Raw genomic sequence first — 16,290 nt, forward strand, 5'->3', positions numbered from 1 at the left:
CGAGATTGTCCGGGAGGACATGACTTCCCTACGGGCAGTCAGAGACCTTATGCATGATCTGATAAGGGAAGTAAGCGCGTCCGCCAGTGAGCTGGGCAGCGGTCGAATCCCTGCCTACCTGGTCCCACTGGATCTGGTTGAGCGCATTCTAGCCTCTGCTACGATATCAATCGTGCAGACCTCAGGTGCATTTAGCATACAATCTTGGTAGCGCAATCCCCATCTACGTAAATCCTATCGAGTTGGAGATTGGCTTCCTCCTTAACCTTCCAATTATCGAACTTGAGAACGTGTATCGTTTGAAATCTGTTCTCAATGTCGGTTTTTGGAAGGACCGCACCCGAGTCCAGCTAAAGACGTCACCAGTCCTTGCCTTCCACGACGAGGACCCCTCGCTTTACCTGATTCCTAATTTGAGCATGTGTACCCTCACCAAAGAAGTTCATTGGGTTTGCCCAAGTAACCCCTTTATGAGGGACGTTACTAGTTATATGTGCGGGCTCAGAGCCTCGGCACCTGAACAAACCTGCCAGGGTACCATGTCCATTAAGGAGTCAGAGGTCCAGACCCAGGTGGAGCGAGCAGGAAATCGATGGTTGGTAAACACGCCAGCGGATGAGGCTCTCTTAGCCTATGATCGCCATGATACAACCACTAAGGTGAAATTGCCAAAACAGACGGTGTTCCTGACGGTCCCTCAGGGGGCCACGATGCACATTGATGACCTGGTCCTCCATCTTGAGTCCGAGCATCACGACTCGGAAATTGAGATCATGGATGCCTTTTTGGGTCATGACTTAAGCATCGACCTCTCCCTTCTGCAACAACTTGCAGTGAGGGGACAAAAATGGTGAAGTTCAGGCTCAACTCCACTGGGCTCGCCACCCACTGGACGGAACTCCCAACAAGGCCCGTCTTAGAACAACATTTTGGTCAGCCCGGTTGCTCTCGGACTTCTCCTTAGTGGTTGGGCCATCACAGTTCTTGTTGCGCACTTCATGTACAAATACATAAAGAAACAGGAGAGGTTAGACTCTCTCCTCTTGGTCCGACCACGGTTACCCAGCCCACCAGAACCACGACGATTACCTGCGGCAAACCCTTAGAGGAGTTAAAGTGTGTGTGTGTATATATATATATATATATATATATATATATATATATATATATATTTATTATGTAATTATTTGTTTTTCTTTGGGTAATATTATAGTTATTACTAAGTCGTCTGCCCAGACGCCCTCAGGTAGCCCAGACACGATCCTCTTGCTAGAGTTATACCTGGAACTGTACCCCTGTCTCAAACCATTGACTATTCCCACTGTCTCCTCAGGATCCTATTGACTTTCTCTTTGTCCCAGGCCTGTCAGTTTCCGTGATCAGCAACCACATGGGAGCAAGGCCCTTCACTTGATCTGAACCCTGCGGCCTACACCCCAGCCTTCAGATCAAAAGGGGGATTGTTGGGCCCAGTATAAGTCAACTGTGAGGCCTTACTGCATTCCTGAAGCCCGACTGCGGCCTGGTCAAAAGTTAGGGGTCATAAAAGCCTGGCCTCATGGGCCGAGAGAGACAAAGACATTCCTCTGACCCCCACTTTCAACGGGTGGGGGCCCTGAGTAGGCCGGACTCCCAGAAACCACTGCGATGTGTGACATCAGCAGCATACGGCTCGTTGCCCATTGGTGAGAATCACTGGGGGGGTCAACCCCCCAGGGCACCCCTTTAAAAACCACGAACGGTCGTAACTTCGCCCCTTCCAACCTGACCTCGTCGGCGTTAAAGGAGGTCACGAGCACCCTGAAGATCGTTCATTCTTGCTGGCCAAGCTGAAGATTTTTCCTGTCCATTTTTGTTTTTGTTGAGTTTGAGGATCCTGTGAATAACTCCCCTTGAGAGTTATTCCAACTTTACCTGCAGAAGAGGAAGTGGCGATTGCATACTCCTAAAAAAAAAAAAAAAAAAAAAAAACTGTCGACCAGCTGTCACTGCCGTACGCTGCACGCTACGCTCCAAACAGCCATATCCAGACGCGCCCTGAGACGTCTGCTCTGTCTCTCCCTTATCTCCACTGATCGCCGAATCGGACGTTCACCACGGAGCGGGAGCCCCACGTTTGCCCCAGAAGACAACTCATAGTAAGAGGATTTATGTCTGGGCAGACAAGTTTATCCCAGTGATTATTATAGGAACGGGTAGTGCACACCCGATAATTTCACTGTTTTATTTATTATTATTATTATTATGTTCTTGGTGTTTTTCTTTTCACATTACCGTGCGCATGTTCCATGCACGGCTGTAAATCACCTGTGTTAAAATCAGTGCGATCGCGACTAGCGAACTGTTTATATAACTCAGGTGTTTGTCTGATTAATGTTAACGTGCGTCACGCACACGCTGTGAAATATAGTTGTGATTGTAGCTAGTTCAGTATAGATCGCGACTAAGTTTGCTTCTGTGTTTAACGGCGGTGCCGAACGCATAACTGCTTGTGCCGAACGCATAACTGCTTGTGCCGAACGCATAACTGCTTGTGAATATTATATGTGCGGAGCACGATCACACGGAAGGATAGAGATTCTACTCGATCTGTAAAACTACAGAGTAACTGGACAAACTCCAGTTAAACTGTGATCGAGGGAAATCTCTATTTCCCGTGTGTCTCCTCCTTCATATCTTCTCCCTCTTCTCTCTTGCTGATGATCTGTGTGATCCTTATCCCCGTTATTATTTTGATCACCCTGTGTCTTCAACACGGATCGTGATCACGTAGTGAGACGGGAAATCTCCGTTGATCTGTTAAGCAGTTAAGTCGAGTCCGATCGGATAAACCGTGTGATCAACCGGAGATTTACGATCAGCCACGTCCCGTTACTTCACTCCCCTTCAAATTTCCCACGTCACTGCTGACTCCGTTTCCTCCCTCACCCCTCCTCTTTCACTCGGCTCCAGCCAGTGGGAGGCGAGAGCTGAAAGTCGGAGTCTGAGCACAGGCGTCATATTACGTTGCCTCGCGGTAATAGCGAGTGACGCAATTGTACGTGACGTAGCGGTCACGTTGGGTAACCCGGAAGTGGGAGGAGCGTTACCGGGACAACCGTCACGTCATAGACCCGCCACTAGGGACACGCCCCCTTTTTCTTTACACACACACACACACACACACACACACACACACACACATATATGTTATCAATGGTAGTTTAGAAGATTAATGTTTATTTTGTTATTTTTCTTGTTTATCAATTTAAATACTTTAATAAATTATAACCTTTTTTAAAGTACTGCTTTCTGTCTTTTGTGTTTGTGTGTGTAACAAGGGTAATTGAAAGAAGCCAGTGTACGACCTCACACCTTCCCTTCCTAAATTTTACCTTAATTAATAATAATTTGTTTATTATCAATTAATGATAACTGATAGTCGAGAGCCATCTCAAGGTCGTTAAGTGACAGTCCTTACTGGACCTGTCATTCTCCTCTGTGAGAAGAGTGGTGCCCCGTTTTTATTGATCATTAAGAAAAATAAAATAATTAATTATTCATATTTAAATTTTCTCACCAATTACATCGTTGAACCCCAACAAAGGTGTTCGACAAATGTAAATATTTTTGTAATGTGTGCCATTCTGACACTTGCTACAAGCACCAAAATTTAAAAACCATACACTGCACCAACTGTTTGAGCCTCTGCCGGTCTGAGTTTTGCTTTAAAAAACATAAAGAAGCAATTGAACAAACCGAACGTTGCAAAAAATTCAGGCCTTGTGATAGAACCAGATATTGTGAAGACTGTGGTCGTCTGTACACCGTGAGTCGCCAGTCAAACACTAGCCATAAATGCCAAAAAGGTGGATGCGGGCATTGTGGTGATGCACTGAATTCAGACACGGTGCATAAGGGCTTCATTCAACCTCAAAAACAATCGGAACCACAAACAAAATATGTGTTTTATGACTTTGAAACAACAGCAGAGAACGGTAAACACGAGGACAATTTTGTATGCGCGATTGATTTCGAAAATTACACATTCATAGCACACAACGCGTCAGGGTTTGACAACTACATACTTTTGGATTATTTTACCAAACGAGGTATCACCCCTAGATTAACCATGCATGGAAGTAAAGTATTATTAATGTATGACGACTTATTTAAACAGAGATGGCTTGATTCTTTCAGCTTTCTTCCAATGCGTTTATCAAAAACTCCTGCAGCCTTAGGTTTTGATGATTCCAAAAAAGGCTACTTCCCACACCTGTTCAACACATCTGAGAATGCTGACTATGTAGGGCCATACCCCAACCCCCATTATTACAGGTATGACAACATGTCAGAAAAAGGGATAGAGTTCTTACAGTGGTACAATACAGTGTGTCATGAGAATTTTGATTTCCAGTTTGACCTACGTTCCTACGGGATCAACGATGTTGTTTTACGCAAAGCTTGCATCATCTATCGTGAGGCATTCCTTGTGTACAAATTTGGACCCCTTTGAGTGCACGACACTTGCTTCATGTTGCATGGCTGTGTTTAAAACACAATTTCTAACCCCTGACACACTAGCATTAACACATGATGGTGCATACATCAATCAGTACAAGACCTTCTCCAATGCATCCATACAGTGGCTAGAATTTGAAGGCTTCAAAAGCAATATAGAAATTCGGCATGCCCTGAATCATGGAGAGGAACAATTTGGCCCGTACCATGTTGATGGTTTTTGTGAAAGGGATGGTGTGCGCACCGCATACGAGTTTGCAGTATGTTTCTGGCATGGATGTCCAAAGTGCTACACCCCCGGACATAAAAATGCTGTACGTAACATAGCATTTGGTGTTCTTCACAGACAGTTTAAAGAGAAACTACTTAGCCTTAGACAGACACACAAATTGCATGTGCGAATGTGAGTGGGAACGAACATCAGACCAAAGGCTGAAGGCCTTTCTGAAAAATTACAACGCACTTGAAAGACTCGACCCGCGAAAGATTCTGTTTGGAGGTCGTACCAATGCTTATAAATTGTATCACAAAGTAGCAGAGGTTGAAAAAATACATTACGACTTTACTTCATTATACGCTACCATGCAGGCCCATAAAAGTTACCCCATCAGTCACCCTGAAATAATCTTCCACGATTTTGAATCTATTGACAAATACTTTGGATTGATAAAATGCACTGTGACACCACCCCGGGGATTGTATCATCCAGTACTTCCATATCGCTGCAACAATAAACTAATGTTCCCTTTGTGTCGCACCTGCACAGAGATTGAAAACCAGTCTGTCGAATCATTCTTGCAGCGAAAACAGGAGGCATCAGGTTACCCTAGTTTTGCAAAAGATGAAGAATCTAAAGCAAAATACATTCAGGATTATTATGAGAAAGAGGGGATACATCTCAATCCTGAAAAAAATAATAATAAATCACTGTCAAAGCCGTGCGAAGCGTCAACAAATTGTTGGTTAATTCTTTGTGGGGTCATTTCTCAATGCGTGAAAATCAGGCTACATGCGAATTGACGGATCCTGAACAATTCGCCCGCTACATGTTTAGCGATCAATACGATGTTAGACAGTTCATTTGTATCTGATCATGTGGCACTTGTTCAGTGGAAGGATGCTGTAACACAATCGACAAAAACATCTTCATCGGCACCGTAACAGCATATGCACGGCTCATGCTGTACGATTTAATGGATCGATTAGGGGAGAGGTGTATCTATTCTGATACAGACAGTGTGGTCTTTGTGTCGAAGGTTGGAGATTGGATTCCTGAGACAGGTCCTTTTCTCGGTGACTTGACAGACGAAGTTAATGGAGACAGCCATGGTGATGACTACATTGTAGAATTTGTGTAAGGAGGACCAAAATGTTATGCATACCGAACACTCCAAGATACAGTTAAAATGCAAGGGAATCACTGACTAGTCACAACACATCCATCATCACTCATGACAGTTTAGTGGATCTTGTGCACGAGTCGTGATAATACAAAACACGATCTAATGACAAAATCAGACAATTATCAGGAATAAAAAGTCGTTTGAACTGAAAAATAAGCCAGTTCATAAAAAGTTTCAGGTGGTTTACACCAAACGATGAGTCTTTCCTGATCTCACCAAATTAACGTGCGGTTTCCAAAATGGGTGCTAGAGACGTAGGATATTTTGATTTCAGACTTCAACATCCTTTTAGTTTGATTGTATCTGGTCCCTCAAACAGTGGGAAAACATTTTGTAAAAACGTTAATTGAAAATGTAGAGAAATTCATTTCTCAAAAAATTTAAAACATTGTATACATTTATTCATGTTGGCACCTTTGTATGTATATTTTGTTGAGGGTTTGCCACCATCTTTGTTACCTGTAAATAAAAACAATTCATAAATCATTGATGATTTAATGAGTGATGCCAGTAGCAATGTAGAGGTGCCGAATGTATTTACATCACAGAAATTTAAGTTGTTTGTATCTTGTTCAAAATTTATTTTTTCAAGGAAAATACCAATTATCTTGTTTTGTTTAAAACCCGAGATAAATCTCAAGTCATGATTATGGCGAGACAAACGTCACTCCACGTACTCCAAGAGTACGTTTTTTTAATGGAATGTTTTGAGGATGCTACAGGGATTCCTTATATCTTTTTGATTGATTACAAAGCTCGAACGCCTGATCATCTGCGTCATCACAGACGTGCCGGTTGTCTATGTTCCGAAAAACAAACAAGGCAGGGATTAGACTCATTGATGAAAGGATGCGTTTATTGAAAAAACAAAAAAGTGGATTGCATAATTTGCCTCATGTTTGCCGTTATTACACCTGGTCTCAAGATCAAAGAGAAAGTCCTTTTGTTGTATTCTTCTGCTTTATGTTCACCACAATGTGAGCACTGAGGGGTGCATTTATGCTGATTTTCCATTGACATTTCTTGCAGTATTTCAAGGTGATGCATGGAGTAATTCGGTGTTCATTGCCTCAGGCTGTTTAAAACCGTATTTGCAAATGTGTTTACAATCTGCACATTGAGCCATTCTGCTTTCCAGGCTATATGGAAAAACCCCTTTCTGATCTACGTAAAGCCTGTTTAAGAGTGCGAGTATTGGAGTTGAACTATGTCGCTCGTCTCCTCCGATTGACCACCAAACAAGGTTATCTATGAGAGCAGGGGTAAAATCACGGTAACTTCAGATGTACTTACATGGCCTGAGCTACTGGGAATATGGTTGGTAGCATGAGTGGGTGGAGTCGACTCATTTTAACTAACGCAATCTTCTTTGTGTAACTAAGTTAAGTTACATAAAATAAAGCAATATGATTGTCAGTAATGAGATCATTGATAAAAAAAAACCAAAAAAAAAAAAACCAGGGTGATGGGAGTGATCTTATATTTAATAGTCCACATTTAAAAGTGGTATTCTTGGAATTCATTTTATTATTGGTATTGATATTTAAAATGTCAAACTCCTCTTCCGTTTATCAGTTTATTTACTTTAGTAGGTCGGGGTGCAGACAGTCTATGGGGTTTTTATTTGGTGACTGCACTAAAAGAAGCGCAGAGAAGCATGAAAGACTGCAACTCTGCCTCCTGATCTCAACTCTGGATTGTCATGACCAGATTTTCCACAGAAGGTTTTGCCAGTTGTCTATAAAACTTAGGTTTTTCTGGACTCCACCGTTGACAGCCAGTGATTGAATGACATGCGGCTATACATGTCATCACTAGTCACTATGGGGAAAAAGGAAATGTCAGACACTGTAATTTGGAAAATAATGGTGTCCAACGTTGATTTTGCATACCCACACTTAACATTAACTTGTGTGACCACCGATTGGCGTAATTGGGTGTCATTACGGCCGACATGAATGGTAACTTCACTGAGTCTATGGTTATCCTTAGCCAGCCGTTTCAGACACTGTCGCCTGCTCTGGCCTTGAGAAAACACTTGACTGGTCGCTGGCGTTACCATTTTCACATTCCTCAGGATAGAGTCACCAATCACCAGAGTTTGCTTCCGAGTCTGTGTGGTGCTTAGTGGGGAAAACTTATTAGAGGTGTGAACTGGTAGGTGGTGAGCAGGACTTTTAGGTTTAGCACTACGCCTCTTATTACGTAGTTTAGCACTACTCCTCTGCATGGGAGCTGCTGAGGAGGCTAATGAAGCTGCAGGGAACTGGTTATAGCTGACTTTGCTTCCCAGAGTTTCTACCTCATTGAGCAGTACCACAGATTACATGATCACAACTGTCTGTTTTCCACTTTGGCTGAGACAATGAAGCTTTATCCTGCATCACTCAAAAGAGACAAAATATTTCAATTCCTTACTCCCTATAAACTAGAAAGACAACTGATGGTGTTGACCCCTCTGTTGCACCCAACCCACTGAGCTCACTGACAAACCTCCTCCCTATATAGCACAGCTGATTATCATCAGCTCACAGGTGTCTCCAATGGCTCCTGATGAACCTAGTTTTAGTCGATCTGTAACAGTGAGAGAGAGATTAAATAAAATATGTCATGGTTCATAACATGAACTCCAACCTGCGGGAGAAATTTGCCATTCTTGAAAAGGTAACTTCATTAACACTTTCAACATTATTGGATCCCCGATTCAAAGAGGTGGGCTTCTGCAGCACAACAAGCTGCCAGGCAGCGGTGGAAAGGCTCACCAGAGAAATAATGTCCAATAAAAATACCTTATATTACATTATCAAATAAAACTTTGACATGGAGTGATGGAACTTGTTTAAATGTTATTCAGCATGATCAGAAATGTAAATAAAGGGGGAGTATATTTTCTGGCAGCAGGCTGAAATAATAGGCTTTCCCTTATAACGTGTTTTTGGCTAAATGTCTTGTCTGTTAAATTTCTTCATGGTTTTATGTTGGAAGTGTTAAAAAGAAATTTGGAAGGGCAATTAAAGTTATTTTACAACCGTCCAAAGATGATGATGATATAATAATGCATGTATATAGCACTTTATATTTATACAGTATTTAAAAAAAAAAAAGCTCAGCCACTTAACATCAAAAGTGGTATTTACATGAGTAAATAAATAAAATCATATATACAAGTTAAATTCAAATGGCAACTCCCCAAACTCACTTGTTGTAATACCGAAATATTACATTTTTTTTATGGATAACTTTCATTTTGCAAAAAGAAAGAAAGTTACAGGAATGTGCAAAATTTAGTCAAGTAAAAATGTTTCTTTATCAGCTGTGTATTAACACTAACAAATGGCAAGAGGACATCGCCATTGCATTGCAGTGATTAAGTTTGACAACACAAACTTAATCACTTAGATTACTTGGATTACCCTAACCCTCCTATGCATTCAAAACATAGTTGATTATAAAAGAATGAACAAGACAATCTGCTACATTCATATGTTTGGATTTCACTTAAGTAAATAAAATATTACATCTTTCAAGAAAATTCTAAAACTATGGACATTGGTGTGGACACACACAGACATCTACCTACACACACACACAGAAAATGTATTTGCAGACTGTTTATCTCCAGTAGTAATTAAGTTCTCATTTGTTTTGTCTATTTTTGAAAATTCAATCATAATGTGGAACCAAGTTTGATAAAGAAGGAATATAAGTTCATATAAAAAAAAGCATTTGAAAGGATGAAAAACAGAACAAAATCAATGGAAGCTCTTAGAAAATGTGTACGAATTTTAGTTTTCACTTTGTTATCCATGATGTTTTGAACATTATATGGTTTTGGGTCCGTTCAAACATTTTGTGCCACACACTTCACCCTGTTCATCAGGAGTCATTGGAGACACCGGTGAGGTGTTCTCTCAGCTGTGAGCTGATGATGATCAGCTGGGTTATATAGGGAGGAGGTGGTGCAACAGTGGGTTGGGTGATCAGTGGGTTGGGTGCAACAGGAGGGTCAACACCATCAGTTGTCCTTCTCATTTATGTGGGAAAAGGGAACAAAATGTTTTTTTGTCAATGTCTTGAAAAAGTAACGTTTTCATGGTTGGCCACAGTCTTTAGTGATGCTTACTTTTTATTTTAATTTGTCTACTCTTAGTAGATTTATTGGGTGGCAATAGAATAATTAGAGATGGGCAAACGAAACTTGTGACGCTTTTCAGGCTTCTTCCTGATTGTACCAAAAAAAGATTTGAAGCTTCAAAGAAAGACCCTACCAGTGACATCTAGTGGTCAACTGCAATTACAGCAGCAATGAACCTCCAAATGATTCACACATCATTGATTCCAGTTCCAACACAAAAGCAATAACGTTATTAAGCAGTTTGTCGTCATTCTAAGAATCATTGTTCACACTTGAAAGTGTTACTATATAATGTCAATTGACTAATTAAATGTGTTGTCCTATTATTAAAAAAGGAATTAGTGTTTGACCCTGTTCGCAATGATGTAGCGCAAACTTTGTGACAAATTAAATGTGGAGTCGGAGAAAGTTGATGTGTCTTCAATAGTTGGTGTATTGGGGGCTCCGTGCAAAAAGCACACAATAGTAGGTGATGGTAATTGTTTCTTTAGATCAGTAAGTCAAGCTGTGTGTGGTTCACAAAATCACAGGAAAATCAGATTAGCTGTAGTTAAGCAATTAGAAGCTAATGCTGCAGCTAATGGGAATATTTTGAGAAGTGAGTTCTCTTCTGTGTTGGAATATGTCAATAAGTCAAGGATGCGTTACGTTGGCAGTTGGACGACAGAGGTCGAGATTCAAGCAGCAGATTGTTTAGGAGTTTCCATTTTCACTTACATTGGTGATCGCTGGCTTGAATATAGTTATAAGAATAGGCAGTTTTCCAGTCAGGCAGTGTACTTGGATAATGTCAATGGTAACCACTATGAGACTGTTTGTGTTCATCAGCCACAGTCACAGTTTTGTTATGGTTACTGCAAAATAGGTGAGGCTACAACAGGCTACAGTCTTAGACAGCACTGTAAAGTAGAGGCACAGGGAACAGACAAGATGTGTACTTCTAATGTAAACTATTGTTTTTCTAAATATCTGAAAAGTACATATGTCTTCAAAAAGAAAATTCATTATAGAGAAAATATGTTAGAAGTTGAAATGTCAGGAATGGTCTAATGTAAAATACATGCATGATGTCAGCTATAGAACAAACAAGACGTACTTAAGTAAATTAAAATATACACAAGATGTCAGCTATAGAGAGAAAAAGCATTTAAATAAAGTGAAGTACACACAAGATGTCAGCCATAGAGATAAAATGAAACAGATGAGCAAAAATAGGTACTGTTTAAATGTGAGTTACAGACAGAAGGAAAGAAGGAGTAGTGTAAGAAAGTACAATAGTAATCCAGAGTTTCAGGAGAGTGTTAGCGCAGGGAACAAATTGAAACGGCTATTGAAAGACAAGGCAGTAGATTTTGATTTTGTTATTGAGCAGTTCTTGTCTAAAGTGAAAGATGGACCAGATTTTGTGTGTTGCGTTTGTCAAAGGTTGTTTAAATATCAGGTGTTAAACTGTAATAAAAGTCACTATAACAAGAGTGCAGACATGGCGTTAATTGCAGCAAAATGTATTTCAGGAGTATTTACATAAATGTAATGACAATCGTGCAAGTTCATGTCAGTTGTTGGATTCACCTAGAGGACACTTGTGGATTTGTTACAATTGCAATTCCAAGATAAAGAGAAAAATTACTCCTGCTGAATGTGTTAATAATTTAAGTGTTCATCCTGTTCCGCCCGAATTGGCTTGTTTAAATAGTTTAGAGCAACCTTTAATTGCATATTCCCTTTATGAAAGTGTTGGCATTGCCTAAAGGAGGACACAATGGTGTTCATGGCCCAGTGACGTGTGTGCCTGCAAATATTGTGGAGACCAATAATTTGCTTCCTCGTTCCAATATGGAGGGGTCTTTGTTGAATGTTAAACTGAAGCGTAAGTTAACGTATAAAGGACATTATAAGTATCAGTTTGTTGACACATTGCGCATAAGGCAGGTTTTGTTGTTTTTAAAACAGAATAATAAGTACTATAAAGATGTTGATTTTAATGAGGAATGGTTGAATGAGATTTGTCGAGAACAAGACAATGACAGTGTATTACAGGACAGTGATGGTAGTGTAGAAACGGATGAAACGCCTGCTGAGGTGGATGAAGCTGAGGATGATCTGTTGCATGACAGGCAGCAACATTGTATGTTCCAAGAAACTTGTCTCATGCCTGTAGATATTGGTCAGGAAACACTTGATCAGTATTTTGAGGGTGTTTTGAATGTGGCTCCAGCAGAAGGTAATAGTCCTGTGAAATTGCTTTCTAATCGTGAAAATGAAGCTAAATGTTTTCCAGTGTTGTTTCCACAGGGACATTCTGTGTTTCATGACAACAGAGACCATTTGTTGACTTTGTCGCGTTATCTTAACCGCATTCTCTATGCTGATGGCAGGTTTGCACAGTACATGTCAGAGTTGGAGCAGGTTGTGTCGAATGTGTCCATAGCTTTGAGGAAAGGCAAAGTAAGTCATGTTTCTAAGAGAGAGGGATTTTGTTAATGAGGAGTCTTTAAGGAAGTTGTTAGTTTGATGATGGTTATCGCTCCTTAAGCCTATTAGAGGCACTTCTTCATTTTGGCAGGCAGCGCAATGGGATCTACTTGCGTGAGTGCGTCAGCTTGGTGTGCCTACTTGGTTTTGTTCATTTTCTGCAGCAGACATGTGCTGGACTAACTTACTCCGTAGTATTTTGAAACAGGAAGGGAGAGAACAGACAGCTGAAGAGTTAGTGGGCAGACAAATGCGAGTTGTTGCGTCGTAATCCTGTAACTGCAGCTAGGATGATTTTCAGTGGCATTGTTTTCTGAAGGAAGTTTTTATGTCTCCTTCAAACCCTATAGGTAAAATCAAGGACTATTGTTATCGTGTTGAATTTCAGCAGCGCGTGTCTCCACATGTTCATTGCCTTTTTTTGGATCAAGAATGCTTCCTTAAGTGACAAAAACACAGATGAAGAGGGAGTCGAGTTTGACATGTTACATGTGAACTACCTTCTGATGACACATTATTGGACATTGTGTCATCTGTGCAGATGCATTCAAAGCGCTATTCAAAAACATGTAAAAAGAAAAACACAGCTTGTCTTTTTAATTTTCCAAGACCAGTATCTGCACAAACATTTATAAGTCGCCTTAAAGATGATGATATAGTAGAATGTAATTGTAAAAAAAACAGATTCAACAGAGAATTTGTGTCTCAAATGTAAAGAGCGTGATTTTGAAGAAAGAAAGGCGCATAAAGTAAGGGCTCATGACATTTTCAAAGACATTAAGGAAGCACTGTCAGATGAAAATCAGAGCTTTGATACAGTCGAGCAGTTTGAAAGTTTAAATACAACTCAGGAAGCATTTGAGGATGCATACAAGCGGACGACTACAGGTACCAAAGTGGTGTTAAAGAGCCAGGTGAAAGAGGCTTGGGTTAACCAGTATAGTAAGCAACTTTTGAAGTGTTGGAATGCAAACTTGGACATTCAGTATGTGGTGGATGCCTATGCATGTGTTGTGTATATAATTTCATACATTTCTAAGGCAGAAAAGGAAATGGGGTTGTTATCAAATCTGCAAAGGGAAGCAGCTAAGGACGGTAATGTTAGTGCAAAAGAGGCACTGAAAAAAACTTGGTGTTTATTTGCATAACAGGGATGTGTGTGCTCAGGAAGCAGTTTATAGCTTGACTAACATGCATCTGAAGGAGTGTTCTAGAAAGGTCACGTTTGTACCGACAGGGGAGAATATAGTAAAGATGAGTTTAACCTTTAAATGTGTTAAAACAAAAGGCAACTACAGACGATATTAACACAGAAGAGATGTGGATGACAGGTATAAAAACTAAAATTGCATTGAGCAACAATTGTGGTTCGTCACAAAGAGAGTCAGGACAACCTGCTGTTGTGCGTTATGCTCGTTTCTCTGAAACAAAAAATCCAGAATTCTTTCATTTGAGTAGATTGCAGCTGTTCATGCCGTATCGTGTTGATGATCAGCTAAAACCAGAGGGCTTTGAAACGTTCCAGCAGTTTTATGAGAATGGTAATGTTGTGTTAAGTGATGGATCAGTAAAGTCAGTAGTTAATACAAATAGGAACAGGTTTGAAGTAGACGCAGACATGTTGGAAAATATCCAGGATAGGATTAATGTTGATGGCGTGGTGTCAGTTGTGTCCAGAGCAGGAGTTGGAACGTTTAGAGGCTGTTGAGGAAATGGCAGGGAGACGGGAGGCAGTGGTAGATCAGCAGGAGCATATTCCTGATTTAGCTGCAAGTCATGAAGTGGTACAACATTTACAGAAAAGTTACAATGTAATGTGTAGGAGCGATGGATTGTTGTTGGTTAGATCTTTGAATGATACACAGATGCGTGTTTTCTATCAGATTCAGCAGTGGTGTTTAGCCAAGATCTCAGGGAAAAATCCACCTGCTCTTCATGTTTTTATTACAGGTGGTGCTCGAACTGGAAAAAGTCATTTAATCAAAGCTATTCAGTATGAGTCAATTCGTTTGTTATCACCATTGTGTAGTAATCCTGACAATGTCAGTGTTTTAATAACTGCACCAACAGGCATTGCTGCATACAATCTGAATGCAGCAACAATTCACCACACCTTCAGTATTGGAGTAGATGTACACTCCACTGGCTGAGGAAATAAATTAATTGATCTGCAAATTTTGATAATAGATGAAATTTCAATGGTAAATCCCAATCTTTTGGCATATATTCATGGTAGACTACGTCAAATGAAACAGTGGCAACGGGCCATTTGGAAACATTTGTGTTATTGCAATTGGGGATTTTTACTAGTTACCTCCAGTAAGAGGGAAACCCCTGTATGTAGAGGATTTCAATATTGACTTGTGGTCTTTGTTTTCAGTTGTACAGTTAACATTAGTTGTCAGCAGAAAGACACTGTTTGCGGAATTGTTGAACAGGGTTAGGACTCATAGAAAAGGGACACCAATGTTAAGTGATGTTGAGATTTTGAAGCATTTTGAAACTGGTGAAGACAGCTCAGCTTTACATATTTATGCAGCAAGTAAGAGTAAGTAAGTAAAAGAGTACAATATTCAACGGTTGTATGATGTGTGTCGTGACTATTGAAGCTCAGGATTTTCAGAACAGGAGAACAGGGAAGTTGGAGTTAATTCAAGGCCATCATGCTAAAGCTAAGAATACTTCTTTGGCTGAGCAGTTGATGGCCTGGTGAATGGAGCATGTGGTGTTCTAACACATGTAGTACAATCAGAGGATGTTCAGTTTCCTAAAATGGTGTACGTCAAATTTGATGCTGAGAATGTAGGTGCAGAGAGGAGAAGACAGTCACCAAGTGTTGCAGCTGATTTAGTGGGTTCCACAGCTATTGCGCCAGGGGAGGAGAGAGCGTGTAAGAAAGGCGGCCTGAGACGTCAATATCCACTTAAATTAGCATGGGTGTGTACAATACACAAAGTTCAGGGTATCACAGTAGATAATGTTGTTGTGCGTTTTGAGAAGATATTTGCAGCTGGACAGGCATGTTGCTTTAAGTCAAGTCGGGAGTTTGTCAGGGTTGATCATTGAACAGTTTGACGAGAAGAAGATTTATTGTAGGGCTGACATTAATGATGCTATTCAGACAATGTCTCTATTCTTATTTGATTGACAGGGCAGCAATTGAGGGCAAGCAGGTTTGGTGTTTTTTGATGAATGTGCAGGGTTTGACTCGACATGTGCCGGATTTGGTGTTGTGTACACAGCAGTTACAGCTTAACTGTATTGCTGTAACAGACTTGGTTAGCTGCAGCGTCTTCCATTAGATAAGTAAACATTGAGGGTTATAGTTTTCATGGTTGTTCACATAGTTCATCCTACACTAATGATGACCCCAGATTGGTTGCATTAAAAGAACATGGTGGTGTTGGCTTTTATATTGTGCAAAACACAGAATTTGAGATAATAGAAGTCCCTTCTTTTAATTTGGAGTGCATAGTGTCCAAATTTGCAGGTTTAGGCAGATATCTTGATTGGCTAGATTCAGTGAATGAAAGCACTGCAGTCATGGGAGACTTTAATGATGATATTTTGAAAACAACATGTAGAATTTTCACAGAATGATTTTGTCAGATTGTAACCGAAGCAACAACAGAGAAGGGCACTTTAATTGATCACATTTACATTAAACAAGCAGATAATGGGGCTGAATCACTTGTGCTGCCTACATACTTTAGTGATCATGAGGCAGTCCTGTGTTTAAGTGATGACAGTTTATGCCACCACATTGAGGATGTTTGA

At 40.4% G+C, this 16,290-nt stretch overlaps 1 pseudogene; it reads left to right on the forward strand.

Moving 5' to 3' along the window:
- Positions 1 to 11,098: 11,098 nt before the first annotated feature.
- LOC131469968 (uncharacterized) lies at positions 11,099 to 16,290 on the forward strand (annotated as a pseudogene).

The sequence above is a fragment of the Solea solea genome, chromosome 12, assembly GCF_958295425.1.
Source record: "Solea solea chromosome 12, fSolSol10.1, whole genome shotgun sequence".
NCBI lineage: Eukaryota > Metazoa > Chordata > Actinopteri > Pleuronectiformes > Soleidae > Solea > Solea solea.